Source organism: Haemaphysalis longicornis, unplaced genomic scaffold (assembly GCF_048455015.1).
Source record: "Haemaphysalis longicornis isolate Haplotype H1 unplaced genomic scaffold, Haemaphysalis longicornis Haplotype H1 scaffold_7, whole genome shotgun sequence".
Lineage (NCBI taxonomy): Eukaryota > Metazoa > Arthropoda > Arachnida > Ixodida > Ixodidae > Haemaphysalis > Haemaphysalis longicornis.
The window spans coordinates 147418890-147439303 of NW_027526422.1; positions in this window are offsets into that span (position 1 = coordinate 147418890).

Sequence of the window (20414 nt, forward strand, 5' to 3'; positions counted from 1 at the left end):
ACAATTGCCAATGCGACGTCACTTGAACTCATACACGTGGCTCTACAATGAGTGAAAGCAGAGATTCTGCCAGCCGTTCCCTATAATTCGCGGGGGCAGCGTCCCGAACGCAGCAGCACTGTCGGCCATGGCCGGGCTAGAGTGGCGGACGCCGCCTCTCTAGCCCGGCCGTGAGTCGGGAGACAGAACAAGGGAGACAGCGTATCCTAGCCATCCTCATGTGCTAGCTTGGGGCTACACCACCACGCGACACAAGCGCAGACACCAAAACAGTTCGGGATGTGAGCTTAGAGATTCCCGTTTAAACCAATTTAAACTAGTAGTTTGGTAAGTTTGAGAATTGCGAGAAAGCTGAGGGAACTTTTATAATAGCTATTTACGAAAACAAGTTGCTACCTTCGCCTTTTGTAGTACTTCTTTAAACAAAACCGATTTGGTATTCACCAATTTAGAAAACGCAGTCTCATTCGTGACAAGCAATGCGCAAAAAGTGGCGTTTCTCTAGCGGCCAGATGTCAGAAAGTGTTCTCTACGTTTTCTTTTCCCGCCCTACAAACCGGTCCTTAACGTATCTTTGCCGTACGACCACTTAATTCAGTCGGGTCTGGGTTAATCAGGAGGTGCTGTCGAATACGTCAATCAAGCCGTGCGAAGTAAGCACGCAATGGACGCGAAGCTGCGCCAAAACAGGCCGAAAACAACCATCGCTAAAGCAGATGACAAAGCCGTACCGCCGACGCCGACGAGCAGGCACTTCCGCGCGGGGAACGCTTGGTAAATTCGCCGCGCCATCTCCATTGTGCTCCGTGAGTGATACTGTCGAGGTCTCGCCTGCCAGGACGCCATGGCGACAGGGGGGCGGCGTAGGAGTGGCCCCGGAGACGGGGAATGCAATAACTCAGAGGCTTCCGGCCGGCCTTGGCCCGCGGGTGAAGGTCGAGGCACCACCGAAATTCTTAGAAACAGTCTCGCTCGGGGTTGCCACCGCTCATGGGCTTGTTGTGTTTGTTTTGTTCTAAGGGGGTGGGGAAGACGCAACGGGCTGGGGTCGCCGGAGCGAGGAGTTCAGAGCCGGACGCCGACAAGTGAGGTGGTCCGGCGTTTTGAGACAGAAAACCGGGCATGTGGCCGAAAGCGTTTGCAAGTGAAGTGTGCAACCTTTGCGGTGTGTCGTAGAGGAAGCCAGCGTGTGGTGAATAAACAGCGAGACAGCCTTCCGTCCTGCAAGGAGTCCCAGTGTCCCCTCACGGGTTGTCACGAACCCGAGCAAAAACGTGACTGGCGCAGCCTCGACAGGAGTTCGACGGAGGGACATCTGGGACACGCAGCGACTGCGGGACGACGACCACGAACGACGTCGCAGCAGACGGTGGAGCTGGACCCCAATCGTGAACGAAAAGGCAAGTGGTGAAGAATCAGAGCTCCCGGTCTTTTGAGCGGGCTGAGAAAGTTTTCCCGCAAGGGGAGGAAGAAAATGTTGATGCAAAAGACGAATCTGGAAGAAGAGGAGGAAATGTTGGAGAAGGGGATCGCCGATTCTGCATGAAGCTTTGAAAAGTGAGGAGTAGCCGAATTTCGAAAGAAATCTAAGAAGAGGAGGAAATTTTGGAGAAGGGGATCGCCGATGCCGCTGAAGCTTTGAAAAGTGAGCGCGGAAGATGTGTATTGGCGTCCACCAGGAAGAAACGAAGACGGAGCGCTGACGAGGGTGGACGGGAACGGGGGAGGACGTTGGAGACATTGCCAGTGTAGGCTGACTTGGAGTTGGTGTTGGGAGGGGTGCGCGTGAACTAAACAAGGTTGGAGTTGGTGTTGGGAGGGGTGCGTGTGAACTAAACAAGGTACCGCATTGTGTTGCGAACGGTTGAACATTTGGAGGACCAATATGTGTGCTACAAGTGTACAGTAGGAATTCCTCACTGTGTCTTTTGCTACGGGAGCGGTCGGCAACAAATGGGTGAGTGAACGACGACTTTGCTTTGCCCATTGCCCTGTATGCTTACGAGGTCGAAAACACAGTGCTTGCGCGAATCTAAAATTTCCGACATGAGTACACCCCCTGCAAGCGCCACTCCGTTAGGAGCAGATGCGGGGACGATCAGCGAAGGTGTGACGGCAGGAAAGTCAGATGCAAAAATGTTGCTCGAAATCGAGCAAACGAAACTGGAACGGGCCAAGGTGGAGCTGGAGATGCTCAAATTACGATCTCAGGGCGTGGCGCTGGACACCGACAGGGAGACCCAGTCTGGTGTCGCGGGCGTCTCCAAATTGTTAAGCAATGTCTTGCCACACATGCCCAAGGATGAAGGGTTGGTACCGGGATGGTTCGACGCAGTTGAAATGCTGTTCAGCTCGCTCAAGGTTCCCGACGAGGTCAGGTCGGTAACACTGATGCCGTACTTGACTGATAGAGTCAGGGCGTTGATAATGGCAAGCGGCATGAAGGAGATGTTGCCTTATAACCAGTTAAAGTCATTGGTGCTAAGGGAACTGCGTTTGTGCCCCGCCGAGTATAGAAAGATGTTTGAGACAGCAAAAAAGGGCTGTAACGAGTCTTGGCGTCAGTTTGGACGGCGGCTCCACAACTACTTTTCCTATTATATTAATAGTAGAGGTATCCAGAAGTTAGACGATCTGAAGGAGCTGGTTGTGGCCGACAAATTGAAAGCTGCACTCCCCCAAGACGCTCAGCGGCAGGTTGCACTTCAAGAGAGCAAAGAATGGTTGCGTCTCGAGGATCTTGCACAGGTCGCGGAGGCGGTAGAAGGAAGTCGACGGGAGCCACGTACACCGTTTCTGCCGCCGAATTCTAATGCTCCGAAGGGATGGCGAGGAACAGGACAGGGACCTGGCGGGACACCACAAAGCAGTGTTGAAGCAGGTGATAGAAAGTATGGTGCCCCTGACAGTAAACCTCCGCCCCGCGAGGTGGACACCACTTCGCGTGAGTGTTTTGTTTGCGGACGAGTGGGTCACCTCGCCCGAGACTGCATGGGTCCCGATGGTGTCCATGCGGACGATAAGGCCCGAGACACACGCCAATGCTTTCGCTGCGGCCGACGCGGTCACCTGATAAGAGAGTGCCCTGACACAGATCCAAAAATGGCCTTTAGGGTAGTAGAGAGCCCGGTCCCCCCGGTGGACCTCGCGACGCGCGTTGATAACCTTAAGTCTGAGGTGCGGCAGGCGGCTCCAGCCCCAACTGGAGATGTGTGGCTAACATCAGAAAGGTCGCACATTTGGGCCCGCCTAGACTCAGGCGCGGACATAACGGTGGTCAGGAGATCCTTGCTTCCGATGCAATGCATCGAGCCCCGGGGGAAAGTGATCCTAAAGGGAGCTTTTGGGCACAGCATCGAGGCAGAGCTCGCGTATGTGCCATTCAGGCTAGACAGGCAAGGGTCACATGTTTCCTTACTTTGTGCGGTGACCGATAAATTGACCGGTGAGGTGGAGTGCTTGCTAACAGTCAGTGACACGACCTGCTGGTTAAGCAGAGGGAGAAGGAAGCTGAGGAAGAACGGCGGCTCGTTACTGAGAAGCCAGTGATGAGTGTAGCAGCGGAGAAGCCAGCGATGAGTGTAGCAGCGGTGGTTGAGGAAGAGAGTGATGGCGAGGAAGAAACAAATCGAGGTGATACTCGCATAAGCTTTCGAACAGAGCAGTTGGGAGATGAGAGTCTGGCGGTCTCCTGGCAGCATGCGAAAACGGGGAGTCATGGAATGAAGAGTAGAGATGGCCTGTTGTTCCACAGTGACAAAATTAATGGGAAAATGGTCACCCAGTTGGTACTGCCGAGGGAAAGAAGGGGCACCGTTCTGCAGGTGGCACATGACAGAGAGGTTGGCGGCCACTTGGGAACAAAGAAGACACGACAGCGCATTAAGAACTCATTTTATTGGCCGGGGATGGATGCGGACATCCGAAAATACTGTCGAGAGTGCGACAGGTGTCAAAGAAATGCGATCCCAAGGAAATTGGACCGCGTGCCGATAAAACCCCTGACAAGGCGGGCGGAGCCTTTCCAAGTCGTCGTCATGGATTGCGTTGGCCCAATAGAACCCCCATCGTCAAGAGGGCACAAATACGCTCTTTGCTTGATGGATGTGTGCACTAGGTGGCCAGAGGTGGTGTGCCTTAGGTCTCTAACAGCAAAAGCTGTGTGTGATGCCCTCGTAGAAATATTTTCTAGGGTGGGTGTTCCAGAGACAATTTCGTCTGACCAGGGCACAAACTTTACGGCCAAGTTAACTCAGGAACTTGTCTCTCGGCTGGGCGCGTCGACCAGGTTCTCTACTCCGGGTCATCCAGAGAGCAACGGACTCGTGGAAAGATGGAATGGCACCTCTAAACAAATGTTGAGACACGTAATAGACGAACACAAGCGGGGCTGGGATAAGATGGTGCCGTGTCTTCTTTGGGCTGATCGCGAGGTGTCTAACGAGACAACGGGAGTGGCACCTTTCGAACTGTTGTACGGACGCCAACCCACGGGGCCGCTGGCCATACTGGAGAAGAGTTGGACGGGAGAGTGGTCGCTTCCCATTGCGCTTAACCGGCCAGCGGAGAATTATCTGCTCGAACTGCGCAAACGCCTGGCTGCAGTGGAGGAGATAGCAAAAGGAGCATCCGAGGCAAACCAACGGGCGTATGCCACTCTGTACAACTTGAGAGCGAGGCCAAAAAGCTTCCGCTGTGGTGACCTCGTGCTAATGCGGAATGAGGACCGAGCTAAGTGCCAATACCCATGGAAAGGGCCACTCAAAATACTAGAGAGGAAACGAAAGATAGCTACGTGGTTGAGATGGAAGATGGATCAAAAAGGTGGCTCCACGCCAACAGCCTGAAACCGTACGTCGTAGGCGTGAACCTTGTTGGTGTCGTTTTCGACGACAAAGAGTTTGGGGACGTAGAGGAGATGCCTGACATGGGCGCTGCCACCAGCAGGGAAAGAAAGGATGTTTCTGGGGTTCACGAATGTGTCCAGCAGTTCAGAGAGGTTTTTTCGGAGAGGCCAGGATTGAGCAAAGTTGGAAGGCATAAGATCAGAATGGTTCCGGGAAGTCGGCCAGCACCTCGTTACCAGTACGGGGTTCCTATCAAAATGAGAGCTGAGGTAGAGAGGCAGATACGGGAGTTGTTGTGTCAGGGCCTGATTTACCCTGTAGAATCACCGTGTGCCCATCCAGTGGTGTGTGTAGTTAAGAGCGATGGAAGCATCAGGCTCTGTGTTGATTACAGGTTTCTCAACTCCGTAACAGAGGTAGACGCGTTCCCAATGAATAAAATCCATGATTTGCTCGCAACCGTGGCCAAGGCTGAGTGTATAACGGTTCTGGACCTTACTCGAGGCTACTGGCAAATACCGTTGGATGAAGAGAGCCAGAGATTGACCGCTTTTGTAACCGACAGTGGACAATACGCATGGAGAGTCATGCCTTATGGATTGAGGAACTCAGCCGCGACCTTCCAAAGGACCATGAACGAGGTTTTGTATGAGCACCGCGAGTACGCATGCGTGTATATTGACGATATTGCAGTGTTCTCTCGGAATGTGGCCGAGCATAAGCGACACTTAACGTTGCTGCTCGAAACACTGCGCTCTGTTGGGCTGACGGTGAACCCCACAAAGTGCCGTTTTGCCGAACCTAGTATAAAGTACTTGGGGCATGTCGTGGGCTCAGGGCGGCACTTTCCCGACCCTGAGAGAATAAGCGCGATTGAAGGAATGAAACGGCCACAAACAAAGTCCGAACTGAAAAGTGTGTTGGGTGTGCTCAACTACTATCGAAACTACGTGCAGGACTACGCCAAGACTATGTTACCTCTGACTAGCCTAACGAAAGGGAGCCATGGGGAAAGGCTACTGCAATGGGGGGAAGACTAGGAGAGAGCATTTCTAGAGATGAAGCGGGCGCTCAAGACAGATGCAGTTCTCTATGCTCCAGATTTTTCACGGTCTTTCATTTTGTCGACCGATGCATCGCAGGAAGCGGTGGGGGCCTGTCTGGCTGAGGAGATGGACGGAACTGAACACCCTCTGGCATTTCTCAGTAAAAAGCTTACTGAATCTCAGATTAGGTGGTCCACCATTGAGAAAGAGGCTTTCGCTGTGATTTGGGCGCTTGACCAAATCAGCACATGGGCCTTTGGAGCTCAGGTAATTGTGAGAACGGACAACAACCCACTTCAGTATGTTGCAACGGCTGCCTCGAGCACCGCACGGCTAACCAGATGGGCTTTGTCCCTGCAAAAATACAATATTACCGTGCAGCATGTGAAGGGGGCCCAAAACATACTTGCCGACGCTTTATCCCGCATAGCGACCTGAGTGCGCGGGGCAATCGGCCGCTCCAACGGAGCAGCGTCGTTCACTTGCTCTGTATAGTATTTTTGTTCTTCGCGTTATTTGTTGTGTCGTGCATGTATGTAACCCTTGTTTTTCGTCGGCCAGTGCTTTGGCAGTTTTTGGATGCTATGATTACTAGGGTCATGTGTTTTCAATGTGCATTTTTCTCTTTTCAAGTGTTGCAACTGTGTACGCGTGTTACCTCAAGAAACTCAAGGAAAGGAAAGGGGAGTGATTCAAAAAAAAGAAAAAAAGGGAGAAAAAAGGATGAAAGGGGAAGGTGTCGAGGTCTCGCCTGCCAGGACGCCATGGCGACAGGGGGGCGGCGTAGGAGTGGCCCCGGAGACGGGGAATGCAATAACTCAGAGGCTTCCGGCCGGCCTTGGCCCGCGGGTGAAGGTCGAGGCACCACCGAAATTCTTAGAAACAGTCTCGCTCGGGGTTGCCACCGTTCATAGGCTTGTTGTGTTTGTTTTGTTCTAAGGGGGTGGGGAAGACGCAACGGGCTGGGGTCGCCGGAGCGAGGAGTTCAGAGCCGGACGCCGACGAGTGAGGTGGTCCGGCGTTTTGAGACAGAAAACCGGGCATGTGGCCGAAAGAGTTTGCAAGTGAAGTGTGCAACCTTTGCGGTGTGTCGTAGAGGAAGCCAGCGTGTGGTGAATAAACAGCGAGACAGCTTTCCGTCCTGCAAGGAGTCCCAGTGTCCCCTCACGGGTTGTCACGAACCCGAGCAAAAACGTGACTGATACCCTCCGACCCCCCGAACCCCCCGCCACCGCCTCCGCCGCGTTGGGAATTTGTTGTACCGCACGCCCCGAAAAACCTTCGGCTGGTAGAGCAAGAAAGCTTTGCTTTAAAACTGCTGCAGGAAGTATCCGTAAATTAACATGTAAACGCCTACTGGTGGTCCCACTGCAAATTCCCTTACCAGAGCCCTCGCATGAGGCTTTAGAAGCGGCCGAGGTGGGCTGTGGCTGGTGGGCGTCCGCGATGTCGTCGGCTGCAAGTCTTGTCAATGAAGGTGCGGCTTCCGCGCTGGAGATGGCGTCTAGGGGGCCGGCACTAATGACCGCAGACGAAGGCGATGGCGCAGAGGGTGAAATGGGCGGCGGTGGAGCGTGCGCAGAGCGTGCGTGTACCTCTTCTGCTGCGCGCCGACAGCGGTTGTCGCTGAAGCCGTAGTGCGCGAGCACGGCAGCACGAAGGTCGTCGTAGGGGGTGGCGAGGATGCGGCGGAGCTATAGCGGAAGCGTGTCCCAGAGCATGGAGTGCTTCAGAGGCTGTATGCTGACGTGGTTGAGCCAGAGGGCAGCCTCGCACTTGAAGAACCAACCTCTGAGGTAGCGTGGCTCGAACGCCGGTATTGGCGGGTCCCCCCACGTCACCATGTCGGTGTGCCGCTGGCAGGGTAACAGGCGCGGAACTCCCGGGTCACAACATGTAGGGAGCGGCGAAGACGAGCTACCGCCCAACTGCACGGTCATGTTCGATCTCTCGCGTGGCAGTCCTGACGCTGGGCAGGCACCGCTGATGATGATTCTGGCGCTGATGATTACGATTGTGATGGTGTTGCTACATTGCTGTTCCTTGTCCCATAGCGCACACCAACGCGAAGGACTTGCCAGGAATCGAGCATGAAGGGGGTTAATGCGCCCGCTTACAAGTGAAAATTAGATAACTAACCATTGACACCCAGAAACAGCGCATTATTACAAGACAAAATTGGTTAAAAATTGAAATTGGGGTTGAAATTGACAAAACGTACGCGCAATAATCAAAGCTAGCTAACAGGGCAGACGCCCGCTCTAGGGCACGCATGCATGCATAGCTGTAGCCACCCCTCTGTGGGAATATCCCAGTGATGTGACCCAAGCGAAAGTCGTGCATGGAAATAGGAAGTCCAATTCGTTGTAATAGCCTGGCAAGGTGACGTTCTCCTACCGTTGAAAAACCACGGCAATGTAATAGTAAGTGCTCTAGTTTCTCTTGTTCACCGCAAAGAGCATACAGTGCGGAGGAGGCGATACCAGACCTGTGAATATAGAAGTTCAGCAGGGGAAGCCTACATATGAAGCTGGTTAATGCGACCTCGCATTGACGAGATTCAGAAAAAAGGGAATTCCAATTATGCTTTTAATGGGCATACACTTCAGAATTAGTGATGACGCCTTCCTGCGTTCTCATCAGGCGTTGATACCTACGGAACCTCGCTCCTGCTAGAATAACCGGAACAGGGCAAAGGCCAACCGAAGCACCATCCAAAGACGATTGCGCCAAGGAGACCTGACTCTTAATTAAGTAGTAAACCGTTGTGCTCGGGAACCCAAATGAGGCAGATGTCCCACAAAGGGAAAGGCCCTAGAAAGTTGAATGCACGAATCAGGGGTGAATTTGCGGATGATGAGAAAATGGAACAGACGGTTAGTGAGTGTTATTATAGTTATACTAAAGTGCTGCGGAGGTACTTCTGGCAAGGCCAATTATACCGTTTGGAATTCGGCTTGAAATATTGGAGTGAAATCTGGTAAACGCAGCGGGACTGACCAGTTAATCTATGGACTAAAAATTCCCACACCTGCCCTCTCCTCACTTTCCGATGCATCTGTTGCCTCTATTACATAATCATTCAAGCTCGCTAAGTGGTCGTTCAGTAGTCATGTGAGTAATCTTCACGAAATCATTCTGGCGTTATTGGTAAAAATATTATCGGAAGTTAGAGGCGCTGGAGGGACCTCACAAGGCATTTTATGATTGTCGAAATGTTGATTTTCAATGGAGAAAGTAATGCCTGAGCGATAACTTTCCGCGCGGCTCCCCGTTCTTGTCGTTTTTCGGGGCTCAGTCGCGCGGCCAATCTGTCGCGTGTGCATTCATCACAGTATATTTCCCCCTCCCGTTTTTTTTTTAAACGTATCAGCGGCGTTCTACTGTACATCCCTGGCGTCCTCCATCACCGTTTGTGGAATTCGTGTATTTCAAACTATAAAGAAAATCTGCAGAAATTCAGGGAATTGTCTAGTGATGCGTAGCATTCTTATGCCGCTTTTATACAGTGTGACTCCTTTGCGGCAAAATATGGCTATTAGTAGCGAAAGGCCTTGGATTATTTTGTTATTTTTAAGCTTTTTCTTGTTTCTTTCACCAATGATATAAATTTCTTCCGTTATAGCAATAAAGTGCCTTTATTGCGCTTAATACGTTTCTTACCCGAAGATGCAGAGTTGGTTCGTTTGCGCTATATTTTTTGCGTATTTCTAACGTTTCTCTGCGGCCCTTTTTTGTAAAGTCATCGGTTGTTTGGGGAGACGGTTTAAATGCATATTTTTGGTTTTGTCAGATCATTTTTGTGGAAAATAGATATGTGCGAAATTTGTTATTTTTTGGTTTTCCAAAATTTCATCAGACCAACTATCCTCATTTACGCTATTGTAACGGTTAAATGTGTTACTTCCGCAAAATGTACATTTGTGTGGAAATGCAAGGCGTTTCAAAGTTCACTCATTTTCGCAATTTTTCATTCATATTGTGAACGTTTTTCTGCAGATTTTCTTCGTTTATTCTCCGGTTTCGGGGGGAGATGTATAAGATGCATATTTTGATTTTGTCACACTATTTCTGTTAAATATTTATTTTTGTAATTTTCTCATTTTTGGTTTTTTTTAATTCCGTCTGACCAATCATGTTGATTTACGCTATAACAACGATTAAAGCTGATACTTCCCCCAAATCTGCATGTTTTGGAAGTGCAGGGCATTACACAGTTTTGGCTGTGGGGCTACCCGTCAAAGAATGCCGCAAATTAATACCCCAGTAAGGGTTCAGATGTCACCTTATAATTAACAGTGGAGGTTACCATTTCTTACGGATTATTGTAACTCGCTTAAGTACCACCAGGGGATGGAAATCGCTCCTTTGCAGAAAATCCAATGATGCAATGTTTGGGTGTTTACCTCATTATTTACCACCATCGCGCACCAATGTGCTCGGAATTAAAGATGTTATCTTCCCTTGTCTGATGTCTAGCGGGTGAGCCGCGTTGTGTCCGGTGATAACAAACTAGTTTGTTCCCTCCAAGTTCTGGTCGCCATAGTGTGTAAAATGTTATCGACGTCATAAGCACACGGAGCAACAGACAGAGGGGGGATATGCCCTCACGGCCTTCCTACAGCTAAGCTTGTCTCCGCACTCATGCTGTTATTACAGAGCAGAGCTAGTAGGAGGAGGCTACTCAGAGGCCCTTCGTGATAGAGTATGGTATCCATAAGGCGGAGCAGTATCCGCCGCCATTGTTGATGCTGATGTTGAATTACTGGATGTCTACCCATCCCAAAAAGACGTACTGTTCCAGTATGTCTGGACATTAAGGCATTAATGACCTTTGTGCTGCCCGCATAATGGACCGAAGAAGTACAACTTGTTGCGGTAATTATAGCAAAGGGGCACCTGGCAACTGTTCTATGTCGCCGTACGCCTTTCAAGGTTGAGATATTTAAATACATGCTATACTTTCTCAGAGTAGATTTTTGATTGGATCCCCTAAAAAGCCTGTTCTCCAAAAACCGAGCGTCCCCTGAGCCTTCCATGATTCAAAGATTCTCATTGGCGGTAAACCAGTACTCACAGTACTCACACTACCAGTGGCAATGACAATTGTCGTCCAAAGGTCATGGCCGATTAACCAATTCCCTTTTGGCGGCGACACTGGCATTTTATACATTGTGTATCGAATAGCATATTTTGCCTGGAGGAATCGAATACCGTAAGTGTCACACGCGCAATACTCATAAGACGGGTCCAAGGTGGCGTTGAGATTTGGCCCATGAATTTGGCCATTATTTGGTCATTAGAGCAACAGAAAAAGCAAGATTGATGCCGCCTTTTGACATGCTTAAAAGACCTCTCTTTGCCAGGCATGAACAGAAAAATCTGCAACTGGGATTGCATTATACCTGAACGGAGATAATGAAGGCACATCACTCTTCCCCACCAGAGCGACTAAAACCAATTCCCACGGGATGAACTGCCCGAAAAACGCTGGTATATGCAACCCCACCCATGAAAGACCACAAGATACGTGTTCCATTACAAGTTAAGCAGCACATTGATATAGTGCCGATAGCCCTACATATGCACCCACTGTATAACAGCGGTCACCAAATCACAATGGTTAAGGTCAATAACACCATCTCCGGAATCACAAAACGACATGACACGGTGACGCCGCCTCATGTTCGCATAATTCAGCACACGTCGTCTGCGTTGCTAACGCACAAGGACAAGTGACGATTACCACACTGGCAGTGCATACAACTTCAAAAGAATTACTAGAATAGGCTGCCATTGCTCTGGCCGCAGCTACTACCGAGGACGCCATCACAATATTGAGCGATTTGCAAGCGTCGTGCCGAAACGAGGACGCATCAGTCTAACGTTGAATATCCGTCGGGCTATCCAAGAGCTACCCTCAATGCACATTGTCTGGGGACATGGACATGGATCTCTTGACGGTAAAGAGGCGGCTCACTCTGCAACCCACGCATGCATACACTGGGCTGCCCCTCCCACCCTAGAGGGGCAGCCAACGCTCAATGCTGCCACCAAAACGTAACAGCTTTCTCAATAGAGAGATTTCCTGGCACACTATAGATACAGCAGACAAACATTCCCGCATCTGATCCAGCGCTATCTACAAAGCAGCCACCCCATTCTGGAGGCTGCACACGAATGGCTATCCCCACAATGTTCTCCCCCATACTCTCTACCCGAGTCAATCTCCCTCCTTTCGCAATTTATGTCCCACGCCCGGCCGGTACCCCATACAACCGTGTATGGGAGCGCTAATAAACAAGTAAACTACTTTTCATAAGCTCCTCCTCTTAAAAGCATTGGATGACTCTTCTGGCCGACACCGATCTTCGACCGCTGAAAACCTTGGTGAAACGGGCCTGACCAGCAAGCCGTCGTCTTGTTACTCGGCAGTAGGGACTCTGTTCACCGGGCGAGCGCCCTGCAATCAGCACTTGTGCCCATAAGTAAAGCATTGTTCTTTTCTCTCTTTTTTTCTCTCTCTCTCTCTCTCTATCAGCGCACTCACCGCTTATAGAGAGTGCGTTTATTCTTGCATCGCACTTTTCACTCGTCATTGATAGAATCTGTAGTATCTACCTAGCGGTTCCAGAGGGACACGGATGCCAACGCAAGTATGCCTAGGAAGAGGTCAAACACACGGATGGAGCACCACGACAAAAAAAATCGGGTCCTTGCAACATCAAAAAGATGATCTAGTTACAATGCTGGTGTTTTAGGCGACTAGTTTAGACCTCACAAGGAGCATATTTATTGGCGTGAGTGCGGTCCAAGGCTCATTCAGAGATTTTATTTTTTAGCACCAGCTGCGCGCTAACAGCTGAGCTCATCACGTGTCCAGAGAAGGGCGCCATCTCCCCACTCCAGAAACGACAAAGCGGTCGACAAAAGCAATGACCCGCCTCAAGCTGAAATCTAGTGAAAGTGTGGAAAGGAGGGCGCGCCAGCAGGCTGCACTGATAATATGCCTCCAATGATATCGCTACAAACTCAGTAACACAAAGCAACCGCACTCTCTCGCGGCAACAACATACACCACAAAAGCGGAGATGTCCCGTCTTCTTATTCTTACTGCAACCTGTTACAGTTCTCAACCCGCTCTTTACACTTCAGAAGAATGGAAAGTCACTTTGATGCGATTTAAAACCATTTTGCACCAGTGGCAGCAATTTTATTAGTTGCGAAATTTATCAATTCATAAATTTTGTGAATTTTATGAATTTTACAACGGCACCAATTTTATGACTGAAATTTATATTCAAATGCAAAAAGTCGCACTAATGTAGACAATTAGGCATAATTATGGGGATATGTTATAACAGTTTTTAATGCTTATTCAGTAACTGAGATTTCTCTCATAAAACGTGTAAATTCTGGCAGCCTTACCTATTAGAAGAAGCATACCGCACGCAAACGGCTTCATGGCAATTTCAGCGATGCCCCAGCAGGCGGACTGTCTCCGGACACCCAAGTGGTCACTCAGCAGCGCGGGCTTTAACAGGAGCAGGCAGCCCATCGGAAAGCTCGACACCATGGTTGTTGCAAGGAACTGCCAAAAGGTACTGGCATGCGGCATGGCCGTGAAAAACACTGCTTCTACTGAAAGACACAGTGCCGCCATTATGCTGCGGTGGAGGCCGGCGCGCTCCCACAGGAACGGCAGAGTGAGTTGTCCAAGAATTTGAGCCGCAGCCACGTATGTTACGAACGACTCCCCTTGACTTCTTTCAATGTCTTTGTCCATGGCGCAATCAAAAACAGTCGTTTCAAAAGTCTGGAGTGTGTACTCTGCTACTGTAAATGTAATCACGAGCAGGTAGAAAGCGGGAGTTTTGAAAAGACTCAGGACGCTGCCTTCATTTTTGTAAGGTGTGCTTTCTATCGCCGAAGTTTGCTCGCTGTTTCGGCTGCATGCATTAAAGTTGCATTCTAGACGGATACATTTCTTTGATCCCTTTTGACAACGTGGCTCAAACAAAGTGATTTCTTTGAAATCACTCTTTTCATCTATGCGTTCAGTTCAACAAGAATATTTGTCCGCACCCTTTTCTACGTAAGACACACTTGTATTCCCTGGTATAGCCGCTCCGGAACTACACGAACGAAAAAAACTCCCTTGATAGCAGTGTGCTTCCAGTTAGAATCCATGACATTGGGATGATGGTACTTTCATGACCGATTTTTACTTTCACAGCACCTTCAACTCCGATAACAGCGGCAATGTGGCTGCTGATAGCGAAGACATGTGGTACTTGTGGCCTGCAATTCTTCGCATCAGCGACTGTCTTGATACGGTAGCTTGAGCCATCACTTGCGTTTCGTGACTTCCCAGCCTCTCTTTTGCAGCTAAGTGACATCGGTTTGGGCGTCTTCATAAGCATGGATATTGGAATCAAGTTTAGGGTGACAGCGGCTAGAAGGGCCATTGTACCTGGGAGGCCATACTCCTGAAGAACAGCGGGTATTGCCAGAGGAAGAACCCGGGGCACCAACCCTGAGCCGGCGTATTTATATCCGCTCGCAGTAGCCCGATACTTGTCAAAATACACCATGGCAAAGAGGGACAAAGACAGAAACCCATTCAAACTCGAAGGCCTGAAAGAGTTAGAGCTGAAATCTAATCGGTTGATGCTCGCTACTGTGTCACTCTATAGCAAGCAAGGTACAGTTTATTTATTAGCAGTGATGGTCTGCTATACGAGCGGGCATTAATTTTTTCCACCATTTCGAAGTAATTCCTTTCCTCTACCTTCAAGTTTTGTTTAAAATACGGGCTAGAATAAAATGGTTCGATATGAATTAAACAACGCCACTGCGACAACAAACCAAACACCAGTGGGATATGGCGCTTCATTCCTCATAGGAATTAAGTTTTCAATTCTAGAGGTTTTTCTTTTAGGCGTTTTTGCTATATTGTATTCCGCATAGTTAAGTTCTTCCCCTTGGTTTTCCGTCACGACCCACCACAAGTGATTGTCGTTTCGGTGAGCACGAAATGTACTCCGCATTTTGAGCTGCAACTAGAGACCTATGTACTACGTACAAAACACTTCAGTTGAATCCGTGTGCAGTTTTCAGTAAAGTCGCAATTTCAACACAGTCATTTTCTTATAACCAGCGTTTTGGGAAGGGTGTGGTCACGCATGTACAGCAATCTCATTCATCTTCTTGAAAGCTGCGTATCGCTGGGTGGAATATTTTTTCTAAGCAAATATATATTCGGTAAGACTCATCTCACTAAATACAGTGCTGTCTCAAGGCCAAGAATTTATCAGGTCACCCACTAGTACATTTCTGTGAATCATTGATAAAGATTTAAATATTGCGTTGGAAATTGTATTGCAGTTAAAAATATAACGATGGCTGTGTTTACTAGATTAAGACTTTTGGCCAAGCCGTGTATTTTATTTTGAGTAAAAAAATTGGCGCAGCTTCCTCTAATGGTGCAAGGTTGGAGAAACGGCATAGGTGGCCGCCCCTCTCCCTTCGCCGGAGACCCGGCTGTTGCACCTGACATGTATTTCCGAACTTGCCGCTGACAGGTCCCCATGACAGGTAGGCCCGGATCGTTTTCAGGGCAGGCTTTAACATCTCTCCTAAAGTGGGTCGTGTTAGCGCGCGCTAGAACCGGTGGCCACCGGCTTCGCGAACTCGGCGTGAACCGGTGAAGAGAAGAGCACGCGAGAGATCACGCTATGAACACTGGGCAGAGTGTTCTCCATGGTAGAGTTGGACGATGCCAGGCGCTTGTCACGAGGAGCAAGCTCACGTGAGCTCGGCATTTTCTTTCTTTTTGCGAGCCCCTCACGTGGGACAAGCTACGCACAAACCTGGGCGACGCTGGGCGCTCCTCACGGGACGCACACTCAAGTGTACTCGTTAGTTTTTGTGGTATTATTTCTGTTCATGGACGGCGCAACCAAGAGCCTAGACAGCTCTTTTGCTAAAACAGTTATGTCGGAAAACGATTCTGGTCAGATTTATTTCCAGACTTCCCTGAAATTGGTGGAACAGGGATAAATCTGATCAGTGTTTTTCTAACAAGCAAATGGAAGCTCCCGAGTTTTCGGAGATTTATGTTCCGGCAGGACCATAAGACGTGGTTGTGAAGCAACTCGCGGTAAGGCTACACAAATGAAATTAGGGCATTGTTGCGAGAGTTGGAGGGATAAAAAAGCACTTAAGAATGTCTTTGAATCCGCCTCATTTCTTGGTTTCGGAGAAATAATCGGTAATATACAAGAGGTGTCCATGTACAAGGGTTTTTAGAGCCTTACATTCCAAAATACTGTATTACGAATATTGCGAATGTGAACAGTAGAAGTGATAATAGTGCAAGTGCCGGTCCTCCCTGCCTTGCATGCATAATCATGTGAACGGCAATTAAATTTTGCAGTTCGATATCTCAGAGTACGGATGCGCTAGACGAATTCTGCCAAATGAAACTGCGTAGAAACACGATTGCGACGAACTTTTTAATACAAACATGCCTGCCTGCTGAAGCCACTGAAAGTGAATTATTCAATTTTAGTTAACTAATCTAACAACATCAATAATTACCCCATCATTTTGTGACTCCCTTGGCTCATAAGCTCACTGTAGAGGCAGTTTTCACGTACATCTCAGCGCACAATTAAAAAAAAAAACCTGTACACTTAACTTTGATCACCCTGTATATACAACTTGTAGTTTCGGCGCGCACAACACAATTTTTTTTACATTCCCGTTTATATGCTGCACCGAATCGTTTCTCACTTTTGTCGAACTGTAATTTTTGTTAATTTGTAGAAATTATTTTAAATTGCGCTAATATAAACTGCACGTACAAAAAGCTTGCACAGAATAGAACGTATGGTAAGTAAAGGAAGTGCCACTGATCAAAAAGCGTGCCTTAGGGATACATGAGAGAAACGGGTGTTGAATATCCTTCCTTGCATTTCATGCCACTCCGGAACCCATACTCAAGGATGGCAGTATACTTGATGTTACAAATGTTCATGATAAAGTTGATGCCATAAAATCATTTTGTCCTAATGTGGCCATTGTGGTAATATCTGGAACCACGCATGAAGTCTGAGAACACCTAAGCACTCCTTATGAGCTCTGGTAACGACCTGGCACCGAATGCATATACCGATATTGGGGGCTATGCGAACAAGAAGTGGCCACAGCGTCGGCAGCGAGTTAAGCGATGTGGCGCGTAGACCACGTTCGTAAAGTAAAGTAATTCCAACGTAACTAGCAAGATATCGCCAGAGTATACCACAGGAACCCACAAAATGACCTGATATTGCGGCGAATGCCCTTAAGGTTTAGCAGCTGCTACAATGCGGTCGTCAACAAATAAGTAAACGTGTCGGTGGTGACAAGCAACGGGCCAACAAATTTAAGGCCCAAGAGCAACGAGTACATACTTCATTTGGTCTTTAATGGTCAACGCTCAAGTTTCCTTTATCGGCATGTAGTTTGCTTCCCAACGGTATTGTACACAAATTGAAGCGGAATCTCTGCAGCCCTAGGTCAAACTATAATTGATTTTACCTGATTGTGTAGTCCTGAGATAATTTCTGAATAATATGCATCATGGAAACGCGCACTTACCACTGATGATGCCGGCGGTAATGGTTATCCAAGTAATGTTGGGTACAAATGCCGAGGCAACCAGGGAGGCAGAGTTTAGTGCACACCCTACGATCATGATATGGTAAAGAGGCAGTCTTCCTTACAGCAGGCTGACTAGCAGACCTACGTAGAGAGCGAGAAAGGAAAGTTCAATCTATGTTCTTCTATTAAAACAAAATTACATTTAAAACAAACTTGCGTGCCCGTGCTTATAGAATTGCGGAGTATTATCTGAGATGTTGGAAGCGCGCATGCAGATGTAGACAGGTGAAAAATGGTGCAAACATCACATTAATGCAAAACAAGTTTATTGCAAGCTCTATCTGTGTAAATGAAGGAACATACAAATTAATTGAGGAAGCGGTCATATGACCTGCACAATGTGGTAAGGAAAATAAAAAAAACGTACTACAGACACACTTTGAACATGTCTGTTCGGAAGCGATGCACTTTGAGCACGGCAGGGATTCTGGCGCTCTTTGCAGTTCCTGCACCACGTTGCCCCTTTCCGCAACACGTGACCTTTTTCCGCTGGCAAGACCGGGCTGACGCCCGTTCAACATCGCCTTATCAACGGAGCGAAAAGCACGGAATGCCACAAGCACGACTCGCAGGACAGGACACAGGCACCACTATTCGCCCCGAGATCCAACACAGTCGGCCCCTGGCAGCAGCGAGACGAACCGCTCCTAGTGTGGATGGCGCTCTCGTATCGTCCATAGAGTTTCATACAATAATAACTAGAGGGAAAACTGGCGCTAGTTTCAACGCGAACATGGCAGCGGCGCTAACGCTTCAATGGGAATGATGGGTAGTTCTGGAACCGGATTCCGTAGGATCGAAACAGACCTCTGGCTGCGCAAATTGTGTTTTTTGACAAAAAAACTCTTGTTGCCCGGTTCTCCGTTTACAAATTACATGGCTAACAAGAAAGTTAGTGATGAAAAACCGGTCTTGTACGAAACAAAACGGCCCATTTAAATAAAAAGCACACGCCATGGAGGCAGACGCGGAGTCGAGGAGGTTTGTGGAGCAGGTTTGCCATTTGCCGCCAACTACAGCAGGACGCGGACTTCCTTAAAAAATACTTGTAAAAGTGTCGGCGCTGGTGGTTTGTAATAAGAAGAGAAAAGTTTTGTGCTCATAAAAAAAACCGAATACTTTTGGGGAAGTTATTCTTCACTGAATTAGTGACATTCATCAAGCTGCGTTCTTATCAGCCGCCAGTACTGCTGGTCTACGCCGTAGGAGCCGGCGTTCGCACGGAAGGTGTGGCTGTTCCAAGCGATTCGCAACCGTCGTCAGCTTCGACAATACATTGCTCTGCCGAATGAGCAGCGCCACAACTCCTAATTCGCGGACAACTTCGCCGCGCAGAGCGCCGTCATTTATGTTTTCGTGCTCGCTGTGCCGGCAATGATTAGATAACCCACCCAATTCGCAACTCTGGTTATAAAACATTCCACTCAGGGCAGCGTCAGTGCGCTCGCGGCATGCAGTTCAAGGAGAAACGTATTTTTGATAGCTTCTTGCAACACCCCGCGTAGGCAAATGCGTTCATGTAAATCCAAAACGAGAACGAAACTGCCTGCAATCCATAGTAACTTCCACAAGCCATCGAGCACCAATCCGAATCCAAAACTAGCCATCACGCCCATTGAGGCGTAAGATCGCCGCGCCAGATTCCTCTCTAGTTGTTGTATGGAACTCTATGGTATCGTCTAGTCGTTCACGTTGCGCGCCGCGCAAGACGCGTGCTGCGCACGATAAATAACAAATATCTGCACCTGTTTGGCACTAAGCAGTGGCATACTTACCTCTGCTTGCGGATTTTATCTAGAAGCGCAATAACCAGCGGCCGGTGCGAGATAATGCGCTAGTTTAGTTCCACGAAACATCGTAGCCCTTGTCACCACTTGAGTGTGAAACGTGTTATAAACATTTCTTCCACACATTGCACTTATCTGATTGATGAATGCAGCCGTCTGCCGTTTCGGGAACGTCAAAGGCTGCTTTTCGGATGTAGCGTGGTGGTTATTTAAAGGATAAAAGTTCACCACATGAAACGGGTAAGAAGCGGCAGGACCTGTGCATAGCCGTGCATTTGCCACACCCTTGTAAAATTGCGCTGTGTACTTTTGGAAAAAAGAAACAAACAAAAACAATTACACTGCACACGACCAGTGCGCTATCGCCCATACATTACCGGCGCCATATTTTACACCAGCAAGCGCCTCTGTGATCGAATTCTTCCCGTACCTTTTCGAAAATAAATACCATTTTTAGACAGTCGTTGCAAATACGTTTCTGCGGATGCGCAAGAGCATTTCAGGGTGATTTCTCGGTACAATTAAGCACTTGTGAGTTTGCGTCTGTCATGCGGCATTTTATGTTTCAATTTTATGTATCCCATTTTGAAATCACGACATGAATCACTTTGTACAAAAATGTGTTTCGCTCAGCATAACCGAATGCCTGATATGCTCACGTCTTAACCTCGTAAGGTGGACCTAAGTTTAAAGGAGGAAAAATCGCGTAATATAATGCCCGTTGTTGCCCAAATGTGTGGAGGATGAGTGCCACGACTCGCTAGGATTTTTATTTTTCCCACAATGCTGGCTTTAAACATTATTTTGAAAAGGCCGAGCCACAATTCCTGGACAACGTTGGGCCAAAAGGGGGGCTAATCAGTTCTGAAAATACTGGCGTCTACTTGTCGAAGTACTGCTTTTTCACCGCTACGGAATACGGCGGTTAGCGTACTGTCAGTAGCGATTATTACTAATAGCTAACGTTTGACCTTTCGCGTTACATGCGTTTTCTTCTCGCTGCATTTGGAACGTTGGCCGAAACCCCC